We start from the raw sequence: 25,133 nt of genomic DNA on the forward strand, positions 1-25,133 counted from the left end.
TATATTTACATCTAAGAAAAAACACAAATAAAATTAAAGACTGAATAGAAGACTGGAAGTTTGCATATGTCCAGAGAAATCTAGACAGATGGTAACTCTAGTAGGGAGTTGACAGTTAAAAGGGGGACTGCATGGAAAAATGTGGTCCGACTTGGGGTCGCAGAGGAAATAATATCCATACTCTGGGAACTGTGTAGTCACAAATTTCAATCAGTTCATTTATAAATACTATAAAACGAAGTGTCTGTCTGTCTGTTTTTTTGTTTACTTATTCTAAATCTCGCGTCGGTTTAATACGAGGTTTGTCCGGAAAGTACGTATAAAAGTTTTTTAAAAATTTTATTTTACAATTATTCAGGTAAATCAATTTTATCCCCTTCAAAGTACTCCCCCTGTGACATAATGCACTTGTGCCAACGCCGTTTCCACTGTGAGAAGGCTCCTTGAAAGTCCTCTGGTTGTAGGTTTCTCAGCTGCCCCGTCGTAGCTTTTTTTATCTCATTTATGTCCCCCAAATGCCGCCCCCGAAGTACCAATTTGGTTTTTGGGAACAAGAAGAAGTCACACGGGGCCAAATCCGGCGAATAGGGGGGTGTTCGGTCACCGTAATGGAATTTTTACTCAAAAACTCACGGACAACAAGAGAGGTGTGGGCAGGGGCATTGTCGTGGTGAAGAATCCAACGCCCCTCTCGCACCAATTCTGGACGAACTCGTGCCACACGAGCTTTGAGGCGTCTGAGCACATCGACGTAGAATTTTCCATCAACTGTCTGGCCTGGAGGGACGAATTCTTGATGGACAATCCCCCGAACATCGAAAAAAACAATCAACATTGTCTTGACATTTGAGCGGGATTTTCTTGATTTTTTTGTTCGTGGTTCCCCGGATGTCTTATCGAATTAGATCGGCAAAAATTTCACGGCCATTCTTGCCGAGTTTCGAGAGAAACTTGATTACGACGCGCTGCTCTTCAACGGAAGCGGGCTCCATGCCGACGGGGTTTCGTTAAGAGGTAACTTCACAGATGGCGTGACAAGCCAGTTCGCACCGCACGGCGGTCAGACCAGAACTGAAGCATTGTTAGGGACATAAGGAAGGGGTCCTGCGCTTACCTGGCCTCCCCACTCCTCTTTCTCGCATTCCAGAACACTTTTATACGAACTTTCCGGACAGACCTCGTACAGGGTTCAAAGTTTCTTGGATTATATGCCGCGGCTTTGCCTGCATGGATTTTAATTATTATTAATAATAATAATAATAAGAAAATACGTAGCTATCGTGATACAATTTCAATGACTGGATAATACTGTAACAGATCCTTAGACTATTTCTAAAGTGAAAAAAGTGTTGTCCTCCTCTCCCATACTCGCTGTGCCCAACAGGGTCCATAAATGAAATGTTATAAACTAAGTATATTATGGAATGCAATAAGAAATAAAATAAAAAAATAAAAAAAAATCTTTATTCTAAATTCGAACGTTTGTTAGAATGGATGAATGGAATGATTTCGTTATATGGTCCCGGCATAGAATGGACCAACCCTTCTTTTTTTCGTTATTTCTTGGCGTTTTAACGACTTAACCAATAATCTAGCAGTTTGAAATTCACATGCTATACGGGCTGGAGAAGAACACAGACTATTGCTTTAACTAGCTCAATTCATATATTCCGGTTACACGAACGAAGTCGCGGGTAAGGACTAGTAATTTATGAAACCCACATTTGCCAGTCCTTAAAGACCTTTCACCTTAATGATTCGAGAAGTCGATCAACTTTAATAACCTTGAAAGATTCATTGAGGAGACGATTTGTCAGTTTTATGACAACTTAGACATTACAGATACATAAGATAGATACTTGTATAAAAGTTGCAAGATATCATCGTGACTAGTGAGTATTTAAGTTGTTTAATACGAATAAAGTGTGAGAAAGTTACTTAATACTTAAGTGACTTTGGCCCGGACTCAGAACTGGAGCTTGGTTTATGTCGTTCTTTAAATGAACTTTTTAGACACGTTGTAAAAATTCTATAGTTATTATACATTAATGGGTGAAATTACTAGGTATTGGATAGTCATATATTATATATACAAAAGTCGATTGTACGGGTACCTCTGTCCCATTCGTGTTTCAACCGTGAAGCAGCTGTGTTTGCATAGCTGTGTTTCGGTTTGAAGGGTGGGATATGGCGTGAATTTACAGGGTACAGAGGAATAACACCTGAGTCCTCAGGAATGGCAACGCATGGGGGGTTTCCTGGACGAAACAGTATACTCTGTTATGTCCATGGTACTGCTCATGTCTATGGGCGACGGTTACCACTTTCCATCAGGTGGGCCGTCAGCTTGTTTGCCATTCTAAGTGGTATAAAAAAAAAGAAAAAAAATCTTTATTGGCTTCTATGAGAACTCTCTACAGTTAACTTTTTAATGTAATCCCAAAGAAATAATTAACAAATAAGATTATACAAAAGAGGTTTTAATTATTTTATATATTTTATTTTATTTATTCGGCGCACATAATAGAAGTTTACAAATACAAACTTAAACTATAACATGCAAGTACATTAATGTATCGTTCAGGTAAACTTGCCACAACATGTGCACACAGCGTGATCCAATAATAAATGCGATTGCAACAAAGCTATTAGGTTGCAACAATTAGTGATAAAAATTGAACATAAAAAGTAAAGTTAAATAAAAAACAAAAGAAAAGTTAATTAAGAAGCTTCTAAATATTACATTATTAAAATAATTTTCTACAATTAGATAGATAGATAGATAGACACTCTTTATTGTTTCCTCCAAAAGATTACAATAGTAAACTTATTATAAATATAAATAATTACAAGAAATAATCACAATGAGAAAACAATGGGCGACCTTATCGCTGAGAGCGATCTCTTCCAGCCAACCTTTGGATGGAGAGGAGTAATTATAAACAATTTGGTGGGAGGCAATTGTTTACGATATTAAGGCAAAATCAGTTATTTTGTTTTTAAAATTAAATTGCTGAACGGATTTTGATAAAATTCCTATTAGAATTTATTATAATGAGGATTCATTTCTTTTTTTATACCACTGTGGTGGCAAACAAGCATACGGCCCACCTGATGGTAAGTGGTTACCGTAGCCTATGAACACCTGCAATACAAGAGGTATTAGAGGTACTACCCGTGCGTTGCCGACCCTTAAGAAACCTCTTTAACCCCCTTTTGAAGAACCCCATGCTGTAGTCTCTCGGGAAAACCTCGGCAGAGAGCTCATTCCACAACCTGAGTGTTCGTGGGAGGAAACATCTCTGAAACCGCGCAGTACGCGACCATTGAGGCTGTAGGATATGTGGATGAACTCTCTTATCATTAATGAGAATAAACTAATTCGTGCTATATATAAAGCGATTTATAACAGTGCAAAGGCTTATGCCCAGCAGTGGACGAATAATGGACGGAATGATGATGACAGTGACAACAATATAAGTGGTTACAATAAAAAGTATTAGTAACAACGTAAAATAAACATTAGAAAAATTAATTCTAGGATTAGTTTCTGGTAGCGGAATAATTTTTGGTCTGTAAATTGTGTTAGCACGTCACTAGGGCTGTCTATCTCATAATGCTTGTCTAAAATATGTATATATATATATAATATATATATATATATATATAAACAGGCAAAAGTCGAAAATCACTGGATAATTTTAGGTCATTTTTTTCTTCAAATATTCGTTACACTCTCCAGGTTTTCAGAGGTAAATCTCATTTATTTTTCAATCATTATTTCTATACGAACTGTTCTATTGACAGAATAACAACTGTTGAGTCAGCTAGTTGTAAATAAAACTGTATTGAGTGTAGGTATTGTATTAATGTAACGTAGTCCGCCATCTTGTAGCTGCTACCATTTTAAAATGATGTCATTTATTTTATTGTTACTTTGCAATAGGGACGGGTACTCTATAACAATATTTATATATTCTTTATTGCATTTGAACAATAGATACAGTGGTTAGTTTAACAACTTGTTAGCAAAGGAGGACTTATCTCTAAAAGAGATCTCTTCCAGTCAACCCAGTGTAGTTACAGGGAAAATAATTAATTGGCGGGTAATCTAGTGCAGGAAAGGTACAGGTAAAAATAATGTAAATAAAACAAACATACACAAATTGTCAATAAATAAATAGATATGTACATATATACATATTTATAAGTGCATAGTATTATCACGTATTATTTAGTTAAAAGGTGAGATTTTAATGTTTTCTTGAAGGAAGTAATGGAGGGACTATTCTGTATGTCAGCTATATATTGTAGTTACAATATCTATATATATATATATATATATATATATATATATATATATATATATATATATATATATATTTGCTCTCGTCTCAGTCAAGTGTTTTTGGAGACGTGGTCTGCATTTACAAATATAAACAAACATATATTACAGGTTAAATTAAAGCTTGTAATTAGGTATGGGTATTTGTACCGCTTCGATATCTATACGAGTGTATTGGGCTTCTCTGGACCTTGATGGTGGAAAAGGTCACTTCACCTTTCCGTATCGTCCGTCTTCTTTTCAGAGTTTCCTTTTGTCGGTGCAAACTAATTCATGCATCTTCTTCCAGCCAGCTCTATGCGACATGATACCTAGTGTTTCTTTTATCTGTCCCATGTAGTTGTTCCTCGGTCTTCCCCTTCCTCTTTTATCTTCTATCTTTCCTTCTACTATGCTCTGTAAAATATCGGCCGTACCAGTCTGATATCTATATTCACTTTGATCGGGTGTTTCATTTTACCATTATATATTGGATAATCAATATTTTTATGTACCCGTTATTGGGCCGATATATAGATATTGCTTCTATATATTGCCCACTCCTACTTGTAATAAATAGCTTATGGTTGTGTAGCTACCGTGCTATGTTATTTCGGCGGTGACAACCCTTTATGGAATTGATGAATTCATCAGGGATTAACCATGATAGTTTCTAGGAGGAACCGCGAGGAGGTCGACCTGGTTGGGTATATTGCTAGCAATGGGATTCTCAGTCTCCATTACTAACAATCCCTTTCCCCTTTGTAGTGTGTATTGTGACGATAGATTTCAATAAAAACAAATAAGAGTGCGGTTTTATTTATCAATCGGCTCGTAAAACCAACAGGTTTACAGTTCAGTGGGTTTTTGTGCAAGTATGTTAATATATTTGTATGTTATGTGATATCTCCGTCAATTGCGAGCACGTTTTGAGGAGTTTTTTTTCTCAATCGACACGGTTCGCTTCCCTCGGTCGTGGATTCGTTTTGTCACCATTTTTTTTTGGAAGTAAATCTTATATTATTCTTGTAATATGTAAATTTATAGTATATATATTTTTTTGTTTATTTATTTATTTATTTATTCATTACTACAAATATGTGTACATGGCGGACTTAATGCTAAAAGCATTCTCTCCCAGTCAACCGTAGGGAAGTGTCAGAATACTCGAATGCGGTACTACTAATTATTGATATACATACATACTAAAATTACATATATAAACGAATAAATATATATGAATAACAAATATACTTACACATATATGATATATACTATATTATACACGAAATTGAGATTAATATAAAGCACTTACTGTTCGGATAAAGTAAAAAAGTGAGCGTGAACGCTTTTTTTTTAAAGACGGTTTAGTCGGTAGTCTGTTAATGGCATCAGGAAGCGCGTTCCAGAGTCGTGAAGAATGTAGGATTTTGTTATATATTTCTTTTATTTATTTAAACTAATGCACCGTGAAACTCTAGGTACATATGGCGGACTTAACATCGAACGGTGTTCTCTACCAGTCAACCGTTGGGCAAACAGAGAAATACGTAGGCGGTGCATTATTGAATAGAGGAAATATAAAATTTAATACTTAATACTTAAAGTAATGTGTTTCGGTTTGAAGGGTGGGATATGGCGTGAATTTACAGGGTACAGAGGAGTAACACCTGAGTCCTCAGGAATGGCAACGCATGGCGGGTATCATGGGCGAAATAGTATGTGTGTGTACTGTTATGTGCATGGTGCTGCTCATGTCTATAGGCGACGGTTACTACTTTCCATCAGGTGGGCCGTCAGCTTGTTTTCCATTCTAAGTTGTATAAAAAAAAACCGAGAAATAAGTAGGCGGTGCATTATTGAATTGAAAAAATATAAAAAGTAATACTTAATATATTCATTTATTATAAACATATAATTAGATTTATGTGTGTATTTTTATATTAATTTATCAATTTTTGTTCCGATGATAAACAAAGATAAAATATGATTTGTTGATTCACATTAGTTTCCAGGGAAACCGCGTGGAGGTCGACCCTGAAAGGACATACCTATTACTAGTAAAGGAGCCGTTAGTTCCCATCATTAAATTTTCTGTCTTACTCATTCATTATTTAATTATTTTTTTAATACAACTTAGAACGGCAAACAAGCTGACGGCCCACCTGATGGAAAGTGATAACCGTCGCCTATAGACATGAGCAGTACCATGGATATAACAGAGTATACTGTATATTAATAATATAAAGTGAATAATTAAATATCTTTAATAATATAAAAAATCATCAAACCTCATATCAGTCTTTAACTGTCCACGGCTGGACATAGGCCACCTTATTGGTGGGGTTTGCCTTTGAAAAATGATTTTTTACTTCTACAAATTAAATACACGAATATAATAGATTTTATAAAAAAGAAATAAAATAAAATAATGTAAAATTTAACCATGCTCTGCTTAATACTAAATGTACATACAATCCCACAATAACAGTGACAAATAAACCCATCATTATGATGGGTGTAACGTCATCCTCACACGTCACAACCTTGGTGCCTAGCGGACCGTTTAATGTACTACTTTATTCCGGTACATTCCGGTTTTCCATAATATTTTATGCTATTTTTAACCGGCATCTTCATCCGCTTAACCGAGATACATTAACCGTGATAAAAAATAACACTACATCTTTCTCCATCTTAAATATTATACGAATATGTATAGAAGAAAAGGGATTGTAAGTAATGGGGATCTAAAAGCCCCATTGCCAGCAATATCTTCAACGCACAACCACTCTTTGGAATCAACTTCCAGCAGCAGTATTTCCGAATCGATATGACAACATAACCTTCAAGGAAAGAGCATATTCCTTTTTAAAAGGCCGGCAGCACACCTGTGTAGTGTTGTGGGTGATCATGGGCGTCGGTAGTCACTTACCATCAGGTGAGCCGCATGCTCGTTTGCCCCCTGTGTTGTAAAAAATCACGTCAATCTACACGCAGTTCTCCCTGAAAACCATCTAGATTAACTCTTGTGTAATTCGCCACGACGCTATCTGCTCTGCATTCACCCTCACCTACGAGTAGGTATCATCCCTCACTGGTGCCTCGCCAGTGTATAACAAATACACTTTCACATTTGTAATATTTGCCGTGTGGTCCCGGCATAGAATAGGCTATCCCTTTCTTTCCCGTGAGTGTCGTAAGAGTTGACTAAGGGAGAGCGAAAGATAGGCAGCAGCGTCCCTTTTAAAACATCTTTAAAGCCTAATTGCGGTTGCCAATCCGCCTGCTATGCGTGGTAACTGCTGGAAAAACCCCCCAAGAGGGGCTTATGTTCAGCAGTGGATAGTTAAAGGCTGACATGATGATGATATGATGACCTTATTTATGTTGGACTTTTACTTTAATACTGGCTGTTAACATTAAGGTTTTTTAGAATAATTTTTTTTAATTTTTTTTTAAACAACTTATAATGGCAAATAAGATGACGGGCCACCTGATGGAAAGTGGTAACCGTCGCCTATAGACATGAGCAGTACCATGGACATAACAGTACACACACATACTGATTTGCCCATGATACCCCCCGTGCGTTGCCATTCCTGAGGACTCAGGTGTTATTCCTCTGTACCCAGTAAATTCACGCCATATCCCACCCTTTGAACTGAAACACAACTATGCAAACACAACTGCTTCACGGTTGAAACACTAATGGGACAGAGGTACCAAAGCAATCGACTTTTGTACAAAGTCTCCCTCTGGTAGAATTTTGAAATTTGTTCTGTGACAACCTTTTATAAAATGTTTTGAGGTTTTTTCACTAAACTGGATATTTTATATTACAAATACATAAGCTATTTATATCAATTAAAGTTTAAAATTATTTCAATTTCGCCTTGTATAAATGATATATTATTAAGTTACAACTGATAGGCATTTAACTAAAACAATACCCACATTTGACCCCGATTATATCGAGCCGAAAGCGGATAAAGAAATGGACCGGATAACCGGATATCGGATGCTTAACGGATACTCGTCATTTCTCTAAATTGCCTACGTCTTTGTGGTAATAAAGTAACAATCAAATAATGAGTCATTCTAATCCTTTGTTTTCGCTGATTTTATTTAATAAATTAATTATTTATTATTTAATTTAATTGGTAAAATAAATTAATTTTAAAAGAAATGCATTTAAACATTTGTTTCATCTATAAAAAAAGAGTGTTATTAGGTGTTATTTTACAGAAGTCCATGTCACTGATTAGTTTATTAGAGTTAACAATACTAATTACAGGATATAGAGAGACCTTAATCCATGGCACTGCTCATGTCTATAGGCGACGGTTACCACTTTCCATCAGGTGGACCGTCAGCTTGTTTGCCATTCTAAGTTGCAAAATATTGTTTTTTTTTTTATGGTAATTGGAGTAATAAATGAATTTTTTAAACTTAAAGGTGAAAGAATTGTTTGAAATCAGTTAAGTATTTGTGTTTGTCCATTACAAACAAATAATCAAATGTTTCCTCTTTATAATACCAGTTTATATAAGAGGTTCTTACCACGATATCTCTTTAAGTTTAACTGGAAGACAATGCTTTTAGCATTAATTCCCCCTTGTATACATATCTGTACTATAGAACAAATTAAAGTAAAGCTAAGCAAAGCAAAGACAAATTGATATTTCGTAATAATTTGTAATTATACGTCGAAAATATAAAAAGTTTTTTATAGTAACTTCTTCGGAGGTGAGAAAAAGTATTGATGGTTAACTAGCAATACTGTTTCTTAGTAAAATCCTTAGCTTAGAATGTGTTAAGAGTATAAGTTGTAAACAATCATTAAAGATAGAATCTGTGAATTGTAAATAATAAACGACAGAGGTACAACACATATGTTTTTAATAACGTATTAACAAATGTATTTGACATTACATTAATATATATATATATATATATATATATATATATATATATATATATATATATATATATATATATATATATATATATATATATATATATATATATATATATATATATATATATATATATATATATATATAAAAACAACAATTTTCAGGCAAGATACATAAATACTGAAGTCAATTCGGTGAATTAATTCAGAAAGAGTTGATATTTAATATATAGTAAAGTAAAAAAAAACCATTAACAAATTAAATTAAAAAAAAAAAATTTCGAAAACATTTTTAAATTGACGGTATTTTTTTTACCATGAGTTAAACTATTTTGATGGTTCTTTTTGAATCGACAAGTTATTATAACATAGTTATAATGAAATAAATCATATTAATCAAATATAAATCAAATTAATTACTTACTTCTAACTTAAAGATTACTTATCTTTTAACTGAGTCAAGTAACGATAAACATCGCACGTTTAGAGGTAGAAAATTAAGACAAGATCTCATTTGAGTATATGTAAGTAACAATAAATTGGAAAATTCAATAAGCCTATGAAATAATTGTAAGCAGCTTACGTGGGTACTATGAAAACTTTCGAAGTTTCAAAGCCGAACGAAACAAGAACTTAATGGAAACGTTACGAAAGAGAAAATGGTGAAAATAGTACAATTTTGATCGTTTGGCCATTTAATTTATAGTAGTTTCGTAGATTTCACAGTAACTCTACTGAAATAATTTATTATTTTATTAAAAATTTATGATTTGTTTTTTAGATTTACTCAATTTATTAATATGCTTATAACTACATAATGACTGCTTTATTGATGTTAGAAATATAATTAAATATAATTTATTATTTCTATATAAATGTAAATATAATAATTTAATTTCGTTTGATGAGAATTAATTAATGTATTTTCTTATATAAACAGTGTGAATACAAAGGTTTGACGATTCGTCCTAACAAAAATAATTATTACATTTTATATACAGTTTAAGACTAGCATTTTTAATAAACGTATCTATTCTTAAGCCAGATCCTTTAGGGAGTAGGCAGAAATAACTCAAAATAAGGTCACAATTACTTCCTTACATAATTTTGTTTCACTAACTCTTGGAACTCGTTTCGTGCACACATTTTCTGATGATTTTTTAATTATCTCTTAAATACTGCTATATATCTTTAATCGACTTGAAAAAAGGGGAAGATTGTCAATATTGTTGTGTTTTTTTTTTATGTTTGTTACCTCATATCAGTCGTAGATTGATTTAGACATTTTTTTTATTGTAAGGATATACTTTCAGATTAGTTTAATATTATAAATATTATATATATATTTATGATTTAAAAACTTGACCGATTTTGATAAAATTTCTAATCAGTCTAATCTGTAAGTATATAATAATAACAATAATAATTTTATTTGCTATGAAACAAGGTATAAATCATTTGATGTTATAAATTAAAAGTACCTTACAAAATCTACTGAAGTTAAGCAAATATCCTACTAATAAAATATCCTTAAGAAAAGAATTTAGCAAATCGGTTGACAACTGACGGAGTTATGAGGTAACATACATAAAAACAAATGCAATCGAATCGAGAACATACTTTTTTTTACATCAATTGTAAATAACTGATTTTGCTGTAATTAAAGTCGATTTATTCTTGTTAAACACAATCATAAATTATTTAAATTTAATCTCATTTAATAAATGTGTAAATAAATGATTGGAACAATTAATATTTAGAGTCAAATGTATGTATGTATGTATCTTTATATCGTCAGCCGAGCACTTAATACTCATATACCACCATGGCTAAATCCCATTTCCGAATTACACGACACAGGCTTGCCTATGCCTAGTGTGTAATTCGTTGGGTCAATCATCAATGTAAAAGTGTTTTTGACAAATAAATATCCATTTTATTTCATTCAAATGGTACATTATTGCTAGGGCTGCCATCACCTAAATTGTCGACACCGAATAAACACGGCAAAAATACCGGACATTTGGGTGAAATATGATTTTCTCCCCGGACACTTCTGAAATAATATTTTTTATAACGAAAATAAAAACATTGTTATATAAAATTACAAAAATACTTCGGATGAATTTGTTTGGACACTTTTCAAAAATCCTTTACGCCCTTCAAACTAGGACAAATTCGGGGAATTCCGGACAGATGGCAGCCATAATTATAGCCATGTTAAACACTTTATGAACGTAAGTGAAACATTGAAATGTTTAGAACAGAGCTGTTTATTAACACAAGTGTTTTATATCTAGTTCCTTGTTACGTTTTCTATATTTAGTATCGATTTGCATGGCGCATATCTAATAATATAATATTATATAAACAGATTGAAATGTCACAAAGTTTATCTATATCATATATATTTTTTTACATTACTAGTATTTTTAATTAATAACATCTACTATGCCAGAGGGAAACTTTGTACAAAAGTCGATTGCTTGTGTACCTCTGTCCCATTCGTGTTTCTACCGTGAAGCAGATGTGTTTGCATGGCTGTGTTTCGGTTTGAAGGGTGGGATATGGCGTGAATTTACAGGGTACAGAGAAATAACATCTGAGTCCTCAGAAATGGCAACGCGTGGGGGGTATCATGGGCGTAACAGTATACTCTGTTATGTCCATGGTACTGCTCATGTCTATAGGCGACGGTTAGGACTTTCCATCAGGTGGGCCGTCAGTTTGTTTGCCATTCTAAGTTGTATAAAAAAGAAAAATGCATATCAATAGAATTTAATAAAATTTTAGCTATGTCTAATCTTTTATGTATTACCTACGTTATTTTGAAACTGCTATGTTGTTTTCTGATAAGTTTTCTGTCGAATTAAAATATTTATTTGCATGTATAAAGATTTAACGGTTTGAGTATATTATTAAATAATTAGTATATACATAGTATTTTTTATGCAACTTAGAATGGCAAATAAGCTGACGGTCCATCTAATGGAAAGTGGTAACTGTCGCCTATAGACATAAGCAGTGCTATGGACATAACAGAGTATACCGTTTCGCCCATGATACCCCCATGCGTTGCCATTCCTGAGGACTCAGGTTTTATTTCTCTGTACCCGGTAAACTCACTGCCGTATCCCACCCTTCAAACTGAAACACATACATACACACACACACGCACATACATATATAAAGTATATCATGTACCCATACGATTTATCTACATCTCTTGCGTATTTGGTTTATATAAGATTATATATACACTCTCATATTTTACGACAAGATCAGTCAAGCTGAAAGCTTTTCATAAACCTTCGATAAAATAAGGTTATCATAGAAAAACGTTCCCAAATCAATTACAGTCTTATGGCAATACATCGTTTTAAGTTATTATTATTCTTTATAAATATAAATATATTAAAATACTTTATTATTATTGAACAGAATGTGTCCAATAGGTTTTGGTCCCGGATCATTAAGTACTTATTATCAGAATGTTACAAAGGTTATAATATAAAACTTATCAAGACATTTCGCTTCAACAATCACCCGAGAATAAGTTCAATACCTTTACAGTGATTTATAATCTAGAGTATAAACACTAGGCAGCACTGGACAACACCACAAATTGACGTCATCACAAAAACACGAATTGTATCACATGTTTATTATTTTCAATACTTCAATCTGTATCTACACACATATTTCCTATCTTGATTTGACCTTTAGGACACGACGAGCCATCGAATGCAGTTCTGTCGTCCACATCTGGAAGTGCTGATCTATTTTGTGCTGGTTGCATCGTTGTACTCGTCGTACCATCGTCCCAGATCCACCTATCCTCGTCAACTGGTAGTACCTGATCGCTCTGAGTCACTGAACTACCAACACCGTTAGTTCTGCCAGCTTGCGGAGAATTGAATTGTGGTTGTTCAACTTTTAATGTTTTACTATTGCTAATTTCACCACCATCTGTCGTTACTGTTTCTTGTTTAGAACCATTAATGTTTTCGAAATTTCGTCCCTCAATAGGCGATTTTTCTTCAATGCTATGCACTGTCTGTTTGTGTGAATGACTGTGTTCAGAACTGTCATTGGATTCCTGACTATCCTCGTCTATGTGAAATGATTTATGTAACCAATCTGGTCCCGTCTCATTGCCTACATAGCCAGCTACAAAGCCACTGGTAAAATAATCATACAGCGATAACCTTGTGGTGTTTGCTTCCAATTGTTCCACTGGTAAGTGTCTTCCGGTGGCCACTGTTGCAAAAACTAAAATTACGATACGCAACATTGTTAACTGTGGTCGTGGTCGCGTGCGGACGCGCCGGCGTTTGTATCGACACTGGGTACTTACTTTATTCTTTGGACACAACTTCGTAAGTTGACATTGGCGTTCCTCTGCCCTACGTCAGTTACTTGACGACATAATATTATGCAAATGCAAATTAGCTGCGTTAAATGTTGATCTTTAGTTGATAGTTTACACTCAGGCTTTTCAAGTTGATTTTCGTGAACTTACGCTGTATAAGGTGGTCCAATAGGTGATTCTAAAATACCATCTTATTCTGTTCTGTTGTACCTATTTACTTGTCTCGATTTTTCATTAATCATACAAAATATAATATTTATTTATTCTTTATTGAGCACAGTATTAAAAACATATTTTTATATACTCGTAGGACTCCAGTTAACCATTGGATAAACTGTTGCCAACCCACCTACCAAGTGTGGCAGCTATTGGTAAAATTTTCCTTATCCCCATAAAGGAATTTTGCCTTTGGTCTATGTTTAGCAGTGGGCATTTAATGGCTTATATGATTCTCAAGAGTGGCAACCCACATGGTGTACCATGGGCGTTACAGTTCAATTATCAATGACAATAATGTTGTTCGTATCTACTCCAGCAAGGGGCCCGTCAGTTTGTACGCCATTCTGTCATAAAAGAAAATATTCCTATATTTTTGTTTACAGGGTACAGAGGAATAACACTTGAGTCCTCAGGAATGGCAACGTATGGGGGGTATCATGGGCGAAACAGCATACTCTGTTATGTCCATGGTACTGCTCATGTCTATAGGCGACGATTACCGTAACACCAGTAACACCAGAGCCACCTGTCGTTTGTTTCCAACTCTGTAATTTTACAGCGATATTTCGCCCACAGATTAGTCGCCCTTCAAATCGGATAATAGCATGCAATTGTACATGTCATGGGTGGCAGAAATAGGGTCATAAATGTATGTATTCTATTAGACGATCGCACTTATGTTTTGTATAATAAAATAAAGTCGAATTTTAAGATGTAAATGGTAAATTATCATAGGTTTTATCTCTCGAGTCAAGAGGTTACTCCAGTGAATTTATCTAGCAGTAAATTCATGGCCATAGCTGGGTTGTAGGGCATTAGACCTTTCAAGGTTCAATGTCCTACCTTAAAATAAAAAGTCCCAAGAAAATTAGACAGATTCGATATTTCGTAGCTATTTTTTAAAAGGCCAACAGCACACCTGCAATGTCGTCGATGGTTTGGGTGATCATGGGCGGCGGTAGTCACTTACCATCAGGTGAGCCGCTTGATCATTTGCACCCTGTGTTGTAAAAAAAAAAAACTTAATTATGGCTCTTGCCCTACTAAAAAGTTCTTTTGCCCTACCTTATACTTGTGTCTAGCTACAGCCCTGAATAGATTTGCTCATATATTATCAGAGTATTGAATTAGCTTTTACCTGTTATTTAGTAAGTTATCACATCTATTGGCGTAGACGACAGATAGAAATTCTAAGAAAATATTGTTTTGCATTTTATATATTTTATTTATTTATTCATTAATACAAATATGTGTACATGGCGGACTTAATGCTAAAAGCATTCCCTCCCAGTCAACCATAGGGAAGTGTCAGAATACACGAATGCGGTACTAGTAATTATTGATATACATACATACTAAAATTACATATATAAACGAATAAATATATATGAATAACAAATATACTTACACATATATGATATATATACTATATTATACAAGAATTTGGGAATAATATAAAGCACTTATTGCTCGGATAAAGATAAAAAGTGAGCGTGAACGCTTTTTTTGAAAGACGGTTTAGTCGGTAGTCTTTTAACGGCATCAGGAAGCGCGTTCCAGATTCGTAAAGAATGTAGGAGAGGTTTATTGCTTTTATTGAAATCCTAATATTATTTTTTTCTTTAATATTACGAATTATTATTTATATATTTATTATTATTACAGTAATTTAAACATGGAGGCGCTTTATTCGCCAATCAAATTTGAAATTAATGTGTTGGTTGGAAAAAGGGAATATTATTTATGACAAAAAATTAATATATTACGTTTATATATATATATATATATATATATATATATATATATATATATATATATATATATATATATATATATATATATTTACAGGTATTAGCAATAAGTCCGCCTTTTGTACCATATTTCGTTCGGTCAATAAAGATGTGTTTACATAAATAAATAAGCAATTTAGCATCTGACTGTGACAGTAAACTGAAAGAAATATGCTGAACAAAACCAATATGGAGTTTTTCAACTGAACGTGTTATGTTAGTTCAGTATAGGAGTATGAGTGACCCAAAACTTTTTGTTGTTTATGGACCCATATTTTGGGGAAAAAGTATCGGATTGACCATTTATTCCTTTTTTGTGAACTTCTGATAAAATTAATAAGTGATCTGGTGATATTAAATTAATGATAGTCAGAAAGTCGCCTGCTTGAGTACTGCTGTCCCACTTGTGTTCTGGGAGTCTCAATTATTGAGCACGGATAGTAAGTAGGAGTGAGAGGTGCCATGGCGATCATAAATCATTCTATGGTGTCAATTGGGCTGTTCAGGTCTATAGGCATGGTCTACCACAGGGAGACTTTGTACAAAAGTCGATTGCTTGGTTACCTCTGTCCCATTCGTGTTTCTACCGTGAAGCAGTTGTGTTTGCATGATTGTGTTTCGGTTTGAAGGGTGGGATATGGCGTAAATTTATAGGGTACAGAGAAATAACACCTGAGAGAATGGCAATGCATGGGTATCATGGGCGAAACAGTATACTCTGTTATGTCCATGGTACTGCTCTTGTCTATAGGCGACGGTTACCACTTTCCATCAGGTGGGCCGTCAGCTTGTTTGCCATTCTAAGTTGTATGAAAAAAAAAACAGGCAATGGAATCCGTCAGGAAGATCAGCTTGTTTGTTATTCTAAATCTGACAAAGAAAAGAACCTGTGTACAATGATGAAGTTGAAATTTTGGAAAGTCTAAGATTGTAGCTTTTCTAAATTCTTTCCTAACATTATAAATTTGAAAATGAGTTTTTTTTTTAATTTATTTGTGACCTCTTTGCGGCTTAATGGTTCAACCAATTATCATGAAATTTGATATGTACATACTTTATGGAGCGGAGAAGGAAATAAGCTACTATTTACTCCGATCGATATTTCTCAGTCACGCGGACGAAGTCACGGGGACAGACAAGTATTTGATCAAAGTCGTTCGCAATCAGGGTTGCCAGATGTAATTTTTTAATCAAACGTCAATTATTATTTCTCCAAATCGATACATTTTCTAGGACTTTTACCAAATCATGTACTTGTATACTGCTAGTTATTTTCACTTCGTTTTGTTAAGTATTGTAAATTGAACAACGGAGAAAGCTTTTCTTTTATTTATGCTTTAAGCTATTGTTCTCTTATTCCATCTTCTGTTATGCTACCATCATTCGTATTTTTACAATATTTATATACTTTATAAATATTAAAAACTTTCCAAAAAAAAAACTACCTTAATATTTAAAAAAACTCGTTTCACTTTTCTCTAAAAATTTCTTAAAGTATTTTTTATTTCACCTGAATTTTATGAAGAGAAACATCTTTACCCAAATATGCGGGAAAAATACCCAATCTGGCAACCCTCTACGCAATATATGCCCCTATTTCGACGACAAATGTTCCGTAAATTTTAACCATCTTTATTCTCATTGTTATGTTATGAAATGACAAAAAATGCGTTCAATTTGCAACACCATGATTCATTATTTTTATTATACATTCAAGTACAAAGTTTCTGGTATTTTCCGTATTATGAATGACTGAGTACAATGAGTCATTTTGCATACAAAAGTAGGTTAACCTGTAACCACAGCCTCTATTATTTTCGAGCGATTTCACACACGAGACTCTTAATGTGCCTGTTTTTTTGTACAATTCCTTTTTACCAGAGGAAGATTTTGTACAAAAGTCGTTTGGTTTGGTACCTCTGTCCCATTCGTGTTTCTACCGTGAAGCAGTGTTTGCATAGCTGTGTTTCGGTTTGAATGGTGGGATATGGCGTAAATTTACTGGGTACAGAGGAATAACATCTGAGTCCTCAGGAATGGTAACGCATGGGGGGTATCATATATATATATATATATATATATATATATATATATATATATATATATATATATATATATATATATATATATATATATATATATATATATATATATATATATATATATATATATATATATATATATATATATATATATATATATATATATATATATATATATATATATATATATATATATATATATATATATATATATATATATATATATATATATATATATATATAAAGCACCAGAAAATAGTTGACGCTTTAGTTTGTATTCTGTTGTTTTTGTTTGTTTCTTTTGTTTTAGTTTTGTATACCACTGTGTGGTCCCATGATACATTGAATAAATTTATTCCTTTTTTTCTTTTAAACTTTCAAAATTTTATTCCTTTTTGGTAATCTGTACAGCGACGGTCATATTATTACAAAGTAATACTAGTATGAAGCCCACGTTCAGTTGAACACACATAATGTAATTCCGTTTAGTAAAATCAATTAATACTAACGTGCTGTTAATTAATTAAGTATTGCGTTTCACTGTTCGAGTTAAAGCCAAATGTTATAATTTTAACAATTACCCCTTGTAAATAAACCGGTATCATAGCTAATTGTGTTTTATTAAATCAATTGCTGTCAGCATGTTTGCCGTTGTAAGTTGCATATAAAAATTTAATGATCGATTAATGTGTACAGATGTATTTATATAAAAGTTTGAAGATAATATTCGAGATATTTATTGTTTTACTAGCTATCACTATGTTACTATACTGTACTTACGGGTTTATGCTGGCGAAATATTAGATTGATTACTTTTACTGTGCTACTAGTTAGAGGTGATAAGATCTGTTTATCAGGAATTGACCATGACGGTTTCCATGGTTGCGGAAAGATCGATTGACAGGGTAAATTGCTAACAATGGGGATTTTTTTTATACAATTTATAATGGCAAACAAGCTGACGGCCCACCTGATGGAAAGTGGTAACCGTCGCCTATAGACATGAGCAGCACCATGCACATAACAGAGTATACTGTTTCGCAATGTAATTAATTTCCCCATTACTAAAAACCCCTTCTTTTCGAAAGAAGAATAAGTAGTCTAAACTTTCTTCGGTAGACGTGTAATGACATGTCCATTTGGTTTCAGATGTGGGGCCAGGCGGCGTGACCACGGACGGGTTGCTGAACGCCCTGGCCCGCCTGCGCCGCACCCCACCCCAGCTCCCCCACCCCGCACACCCGTCACGCTCTGTAAGTTTTTTTTCTGTAAGTTTTTCTGTTTTGCCCGTTTATTAATTTAAAAAATCAAGTTCCCTTAGTCAGGGGGAGACTTTGTACAAAAGTCGATTGCTTGGGTACCTCTGTCCCATTCGTGTTTCAACCGTAAAGCAGTTGTGTTTGCATGGCTGTGTTTCAGTTTGAAGGGTGGGTTATGGTGTGAATTTACAGAGTACAGAGGAATAACATCTGAGTCTTCAGAAATGGCAATGCATGGGGGGTATCTTGGGCGAAACAGTATACTCTGTTATGTCCATGGTACTGCTCATGTCTATAGGCGACGGTTATCACTTCCCATTCAGGCGGGCCAGCAGATTGTTTGCCATTCTAAGTTGTAAAAAAAAGTCACCTCTGACGATACTCACAGGAAAGGTTTTTTTTTTATGAATAATAATGAAATGGTAACCCCGCTTGCGCTAACGGTATACGCTGGCGGGGCATCAGTGAGGTGATAGGTGAGTGAGGGATGATAGGTGAGGATGAAATAACAGGTCAGTTAGCCCATCGTGATAAATGCACTTAGAATTCAGCACGATAATTTCCAGGGAGGAGCACGGGGAGGTCGACCTGTAAGGGTATATTGTTAGCAATGGGACTGATACTCCGCATTACTAAAAATCCCTTTCCCCCCTCCTATATCGGGTTAGTTCTATATACTGTCTCTATTTTATAAAAACTGTGCTAATATAATAGGTAGTTCAATAAATAGAACGAATACATCAGACTGGAGCGTTTACAAGGTTAATTGATGAAGACGGAACGGTGCACCCGCTCGTGTTAACGATAGGGGGAGGGGGGTTGAGTCTTTTTATTATTTTTAACGAAACAAAAATGGAATGATAAGCTCGCCGGAGCTTATTTGTGTCATAGATTGTTTTATTTGCTCTTCCAATATAGTTAATCGTTTGTTATAGTAATATTTATGTATTTATTTCAACATGATATCAGCCTTCAACTGTCCACTGCAGAAAATAAGCCTCCCCGTTGAGGAACAAGGTACCGAGAGCATAATATTTATTCTATGAGTGTGATATCATGATTGTGACAGAGCGTTCCGTAATGCCCATGGTGTGTCTGGGGGGACAGGGATTGTCAGTAATAGAGACTGAGAATCCCATTGCTAGCAATATACCTAGCCAGGTCGACCTTCTCGCAGTTCCTTCTGAAAACCACATGGTTATTTCCTGATGAATTCATCATGATGGGCTAACTGGCCTGTTTTCATTTTCATCTTCACTTTACTGGTGCTCCGCCAGCGTATCCCGTTAGCGCGATCGGGGTTACCATTCCATTATCAGCCAATAAAAAAAAATGGCCGTGATGCTGTTCAAGTCTATAGGTGATAGTTAACATTTTCCATTAAGTGGGCTATTGGATTATTTGCTGTTTTAAGTTTCAGAAAAAAAATGTATATAACAGTCTGGCTAAGTTTTAGTTCAAGGATACCAGAACAAAAGCGGATGATAGTTAAATCTCCCGCTACCGTGTCGTCATATCCGATGTTCTTAATTACATTAACTACTCAAACCCGATGTGGTCAGGACGCGATAGAGCTTCGGTAGTAGCTCGTTAAACTTATGTAAAGACAGATACTTTCCTTTGATCCTGAATACGTGTTTCCTATCACGTCCCGTGGTTCATATAACTCATACAATTTACGTATCTGCTGATTCAATCGACTCTTGAATGGAGTTTATATATAATGAACTTGTTCTTAGATCAAGTTCAAGTTTACATGAAAATGTTTGTTCTGTAAAGAAACATAGCTGGTAAATATTTTCTACAATGGAAAGTTTGATAAACAATTGACTTTTCGACTTGATTTGTAATTTACCAGAGGAAGACTTTGTACAAAAGTCGATTGCTTGAGCACCTCTGTCTCATTCGTGTTTCTACCGTAAAGCAGTTGTGTTTGCATAGCTGTGTTTCGGTTTGAAGGGTGGGATATGGCAGTGAGTTTATAGGGTACGGTGGAATAACATCTGAGTTTTCAGGAATGTCAATGCATAGGGGGTATCATGGGCGAAACAGTATACTCTGTTATGTCCATGGTATTGCTCATGTCTGTAGGTGACGGTTACTACTTTCCATTAGATGGGACGTCAACTTGTTTGCCATTCTAAATTGCAAAAAAAAAGTGATTTTAAAAATAATGAGATTCCCAATTCGTCTAATTTATTTGTTATCCGAAACGAGGATATCCGCAAAAGAACCAAAATAACCGACATAGCCCGAAGGATAAGCAAGCTAAAGTGGCAATAGGTTGGTCACATAACTCGAAGAACCGACAACCGATGGGGAAGAAAGGTTCTTGATTGGCGACCCCGTACGGGTAAACGCAATGTACGATGATCCCCCACTAGATGGAGTGACGACCTCAAATACATTGCAAGGAGTCAGTGGATGTAGATGGCTTGATACCGTTCTTTATGGGGGAGACCCATGTCCAGCAGAAGCCGGATAATGACAGAAATGATGATGATGATGATGATGATTTGTTTGGGTCAGCAGTCTCGAGGGAAGCCAGTATCCATGCTAAGCTAGTCAAAATTATCACGTCTACATTATCCAAGAGTATGGAGTCACAACTCGGATATGCTAGCATATGACAGAATGCCTAATGAATTTAGTTTTGCCTGTATATGCCAGGTACTATCCTTTGTATATGGATAGAAATAGATTTGTTATCTGTCCTATTTAGAATAGAATAGAATAGAAACATCTATAGCCATACAATTGTAATATAAAATATAAATAACATATACAAAAAGTGTCCCATACTCGGCAAAAGGAACCGGCTCAGCTGATGCTGCGAGTGTCCCAGCGCAATGTGAATAGCTGCACAGCGCTGGTTTTCAGCCAGACCCTCTCTAAACAAAACAACCAAAGTGCAGGGTACCACTGTAATTTACCATGTATTTAGCCATAGATTAAGATATTTTTTTCAATAATTGTATATTTTTGGCAAATATGCTGGGTTTTTACCGGAGGATTTACTCAGAAATTTATGCTGAACCAATAGACTTTAAAAACAAAAAAAGCACAAAAGCTAAGCCTGGTAAGTCCATTGAGGAATTGGCACAGAGTTTGGCGGCGTGGCTGGCAGGCGGCCGGGAGTTGGGTGCCAAATGGCCTTACAACGACTTATAGTTGCCAGACGTTGTTTGAATCGATATGTTACTAGAAAATGTTCCATCAAAATCATAAGTATTGTGTATAAAATATTTTTTATACAGTTTGGAATATGATTTGACCACTTGTAAAATGATGACCGTCGTTTATAGATATGAATAGAAATACGAAATGATCCATTTCACACCCACATAGATAGATAGATACTCTTTATTGTTTCCTCCAAAAGATTACAATAGTAAACTTATTATAAATATAAACAATTACAAGAAATAATCACAACGAGAAAACAATGGGAGACTTTATCGCTAAAAGCGATCTCTTCCAGCCAATCTTTGAATGTTACTGTATTTCACTTGAATTGTTCACTTGTCATTGTATATTTTTATTTATGGTACAATAAAGAGTTAAATAAATAAATAGATATTCCTATATATTACTCACTCCTACTCTACGAGATTGTTCAAGTATGTTATATATCCAATGTAAAATTAATACAATAAAGATTTTATTACTCATCAACGTGTTATGTTAATGAAATAGGTTTAACATTTTTTGACATCTTTTGATCCATATTTCTTTGGAAAAATATTCAGTTCTGTTGGTAAATTGCTGCTTTACGAAAGCAGCAATCTACCTGCAAAAGTGAATGAAGAGTGCCAAAAAGCAAGGTGCTAAAGATTTCGATTCCTCCCTGTGAATTTAGCTTGAAAACACCGGCAATCGATTCCGTGAAGGTTGACCTCGTAAAAGAAGGCGCAGTACCTATAGTGTTAATATACACAGGTATATAGCGTATTTTCTGTATGGCATAGTCACAGGACAGCCTGAGTACACATAAGTGTATGGCCTAAAGGCTAGTACATGGCAATGTTAGTTAGACAAACAATTTATTTGTACTTAAGTTTACTTTTTAAATAATATCTATGTTACATGCCATTCACTACACGCATTCTTTTATCACTTAGTTGGATTAGCAACCGCAGACAGGCTTTAGAGATATTTTAAGAGGGACGCTGCTGGCCCATCCATCGGCCTCCCTTACACGGCTTTACGACACCCACGGGAATGGTAGAGGGTGGCCTATTCTATGCCGGGCCCTACAAGGGATCTTATGATGGAGAAATGGGCAGCAGCGTCTCTCTTAAAGCAACACCAAAAGTCAAATTGCCTGTTAAGCGTGGCAGCTACTGGCAAAACCCATCGATAGGTGGGAGTTTATGTTTAGTAGAAGACAGTTAATGGCTGCTCTGATGATGATGATGATGATGTTGATGAATAAAATAAAACTATTCCAACTATCCTGGAAATTGCCAATGCTGGGACACTGATTTTCTAACATAGAAGATAAATTACTAGTCACCAAAGGAAGACTTTGTACAAAAGTCATTTACTTGGGTACCTCTGTCCCATTCGTGTTTCAAACGTGAAGCAGTTGTGTTTGCATGGCTGTGTTTCGGTTTGAAGAGTGGGATATGGCGTGAATTTACAGGGTACAGAGGAATAACACCTGAGTCTACAGGAACGGCAACGCATGTGGGGTATCATAGGCGAAACAGTATACCCTGTTATGTCCATGGTACTGCTCATGTCTATAGGCGACGGTTACCACTTTCCATCAGGTGGGCCGTCAGTTTGTTTGCCATTCTAAGTTGTATAAAAAAAACTGCAATGAATCACCTCCAGCATCTCTAGTATCTACATCTTCTAGCATAAAGTCTTTCAAGACTAGTGGTAACGGCATTATTTGAATTACCGTGAAACACTTTACATGTCATCAATATTGAGCAGTGGACACAACAACAGTTTTTTTTTGATGGGTGAAAATGGTATGGTAACCCCGCCTGCGCTAACGGGATACGCTGGCGGAGCACCAGTGAAGGGTGATAGATGAGAATGAAAACAGGCCAGTTAGCCCGTCATGATGAATTCATCAGGAATTAACCATGATAGTTTCCGCGAGGAGGTCGACCTGGTTGGGTATATTGCTAGCAATGGGATTCTCAGTCTTCATTACTAACAATCCCTTTCCCCCTGACACAACAACAATAGGTACCTATAAGCTCTGCTTAGTTTGCAACTAGATGGAGTCGTGTCCAACAGTGCGTATTGATTGCCCCTCTCTGGTAGAATATTGAATACTTAATAATGCAGCCAATGATTGGGTCGCAACTATCACTGAAGTTTACATTAGTTCACCAGTTTTGGTTGTGCCCATTTGCAGATTATTATCAGGAATGGAGAGAGTGTTGCGTGCCGCGTGGCTATAAACTTTAGGGTAGTCCTTCGCAATCAGAATATCATAATTTTGAGCGGAACGCTTTGTTCATAGTCACCGAACGTTTAGTTTGAAATGGTTGTTAGTTCTTCATATAACTTTTGCCAAGGTAATATTTTATGAGATATTAAATAATAATGTTACGGTGCGGGGGGAAAGGGATTGTTAGTAATAATGGAGTCTAACTGTCTCATTGCTGGTAATATACCGTCTCAGGTCGACCTCCACGCGGTTTCCTTTAAAAATATTTTTTTATAAACTCACTAGTATGAATTAACTGACCTGTTTTCATCCTCACCTATCATCTCTCACTGGTGCTCCGTCAGCGTATACCGATAGCGCAGGCGGGGTTACCATTCCGTTATCATCCATTAAAAAAAAACTATTAGTATATCTAAATAAAACATTTAAAAACTATACATGTAATTCCTTTCTTTACCGTTCCAGGTTCTCAGGGGGGAGAAGCGATTGTCAGTAATGGGTATTAGCAGCCCCATTGCTAGCAATATACCCTGTCAGGTCGATCTTCTAAGGAGAACCATGAGGAGGTCGACCTGACAGGGTATATGTGTATGTGTGTGTGTATATGTATATATATCTATATATACAATATACAGTAAAACAACTGAAGTAAACAATGATAATTTACTTGAAATTATTTAACATTTCTTCCAGGTTAAAATTATCAAAGTTTACCTAAAATTTCGCGTTAATTCCTTAATATTTTAGAAAACATAAAACATGCGCTAAAGTCTGAAAGTTAATAAAACAGCTTAGT

The 25,133-nt window shown here is 35.0% G+C and overlaps 1 protein-coding gene across 1 annotated transcript in view; it reads left to right on the forward strand.

Annotated features, from left to right (window-relative positions):
• The window catches only part of LOC113511170 (uncharacterized), a 244,882-nt gene that overhangs the window by 52,650 nt on the left and 167,099 nt on the right, over window positions 1-25,133 (forward strand). The window contains exon 2 of the mRNA XM_031912233.2: window positions 18,815-18,918. The gene's annotated coding sequence lies outside the window, so the exon portion shown is untranslated. The remainder of the gene's footprint in view (window positions 1-18,814; window positions 18,919-25,133) is intronic.

The sequence above is a fragment of the Galleria mellonella genome, unplaced genomic scaffold (genome assembly GCF_026898425.1).
Source record: "Galleria mellonella isolate WM207_F2 unplaced genomic scaffold, CSIRO_AGI_GalMel_v1 utg625, whole genome shotgun sequence".
NCBI lineage: Eukaryota > Metazoa > Arthropoda > Insecta > Lepidoptera > Pyralidae > Galleria > Galleria mellonella.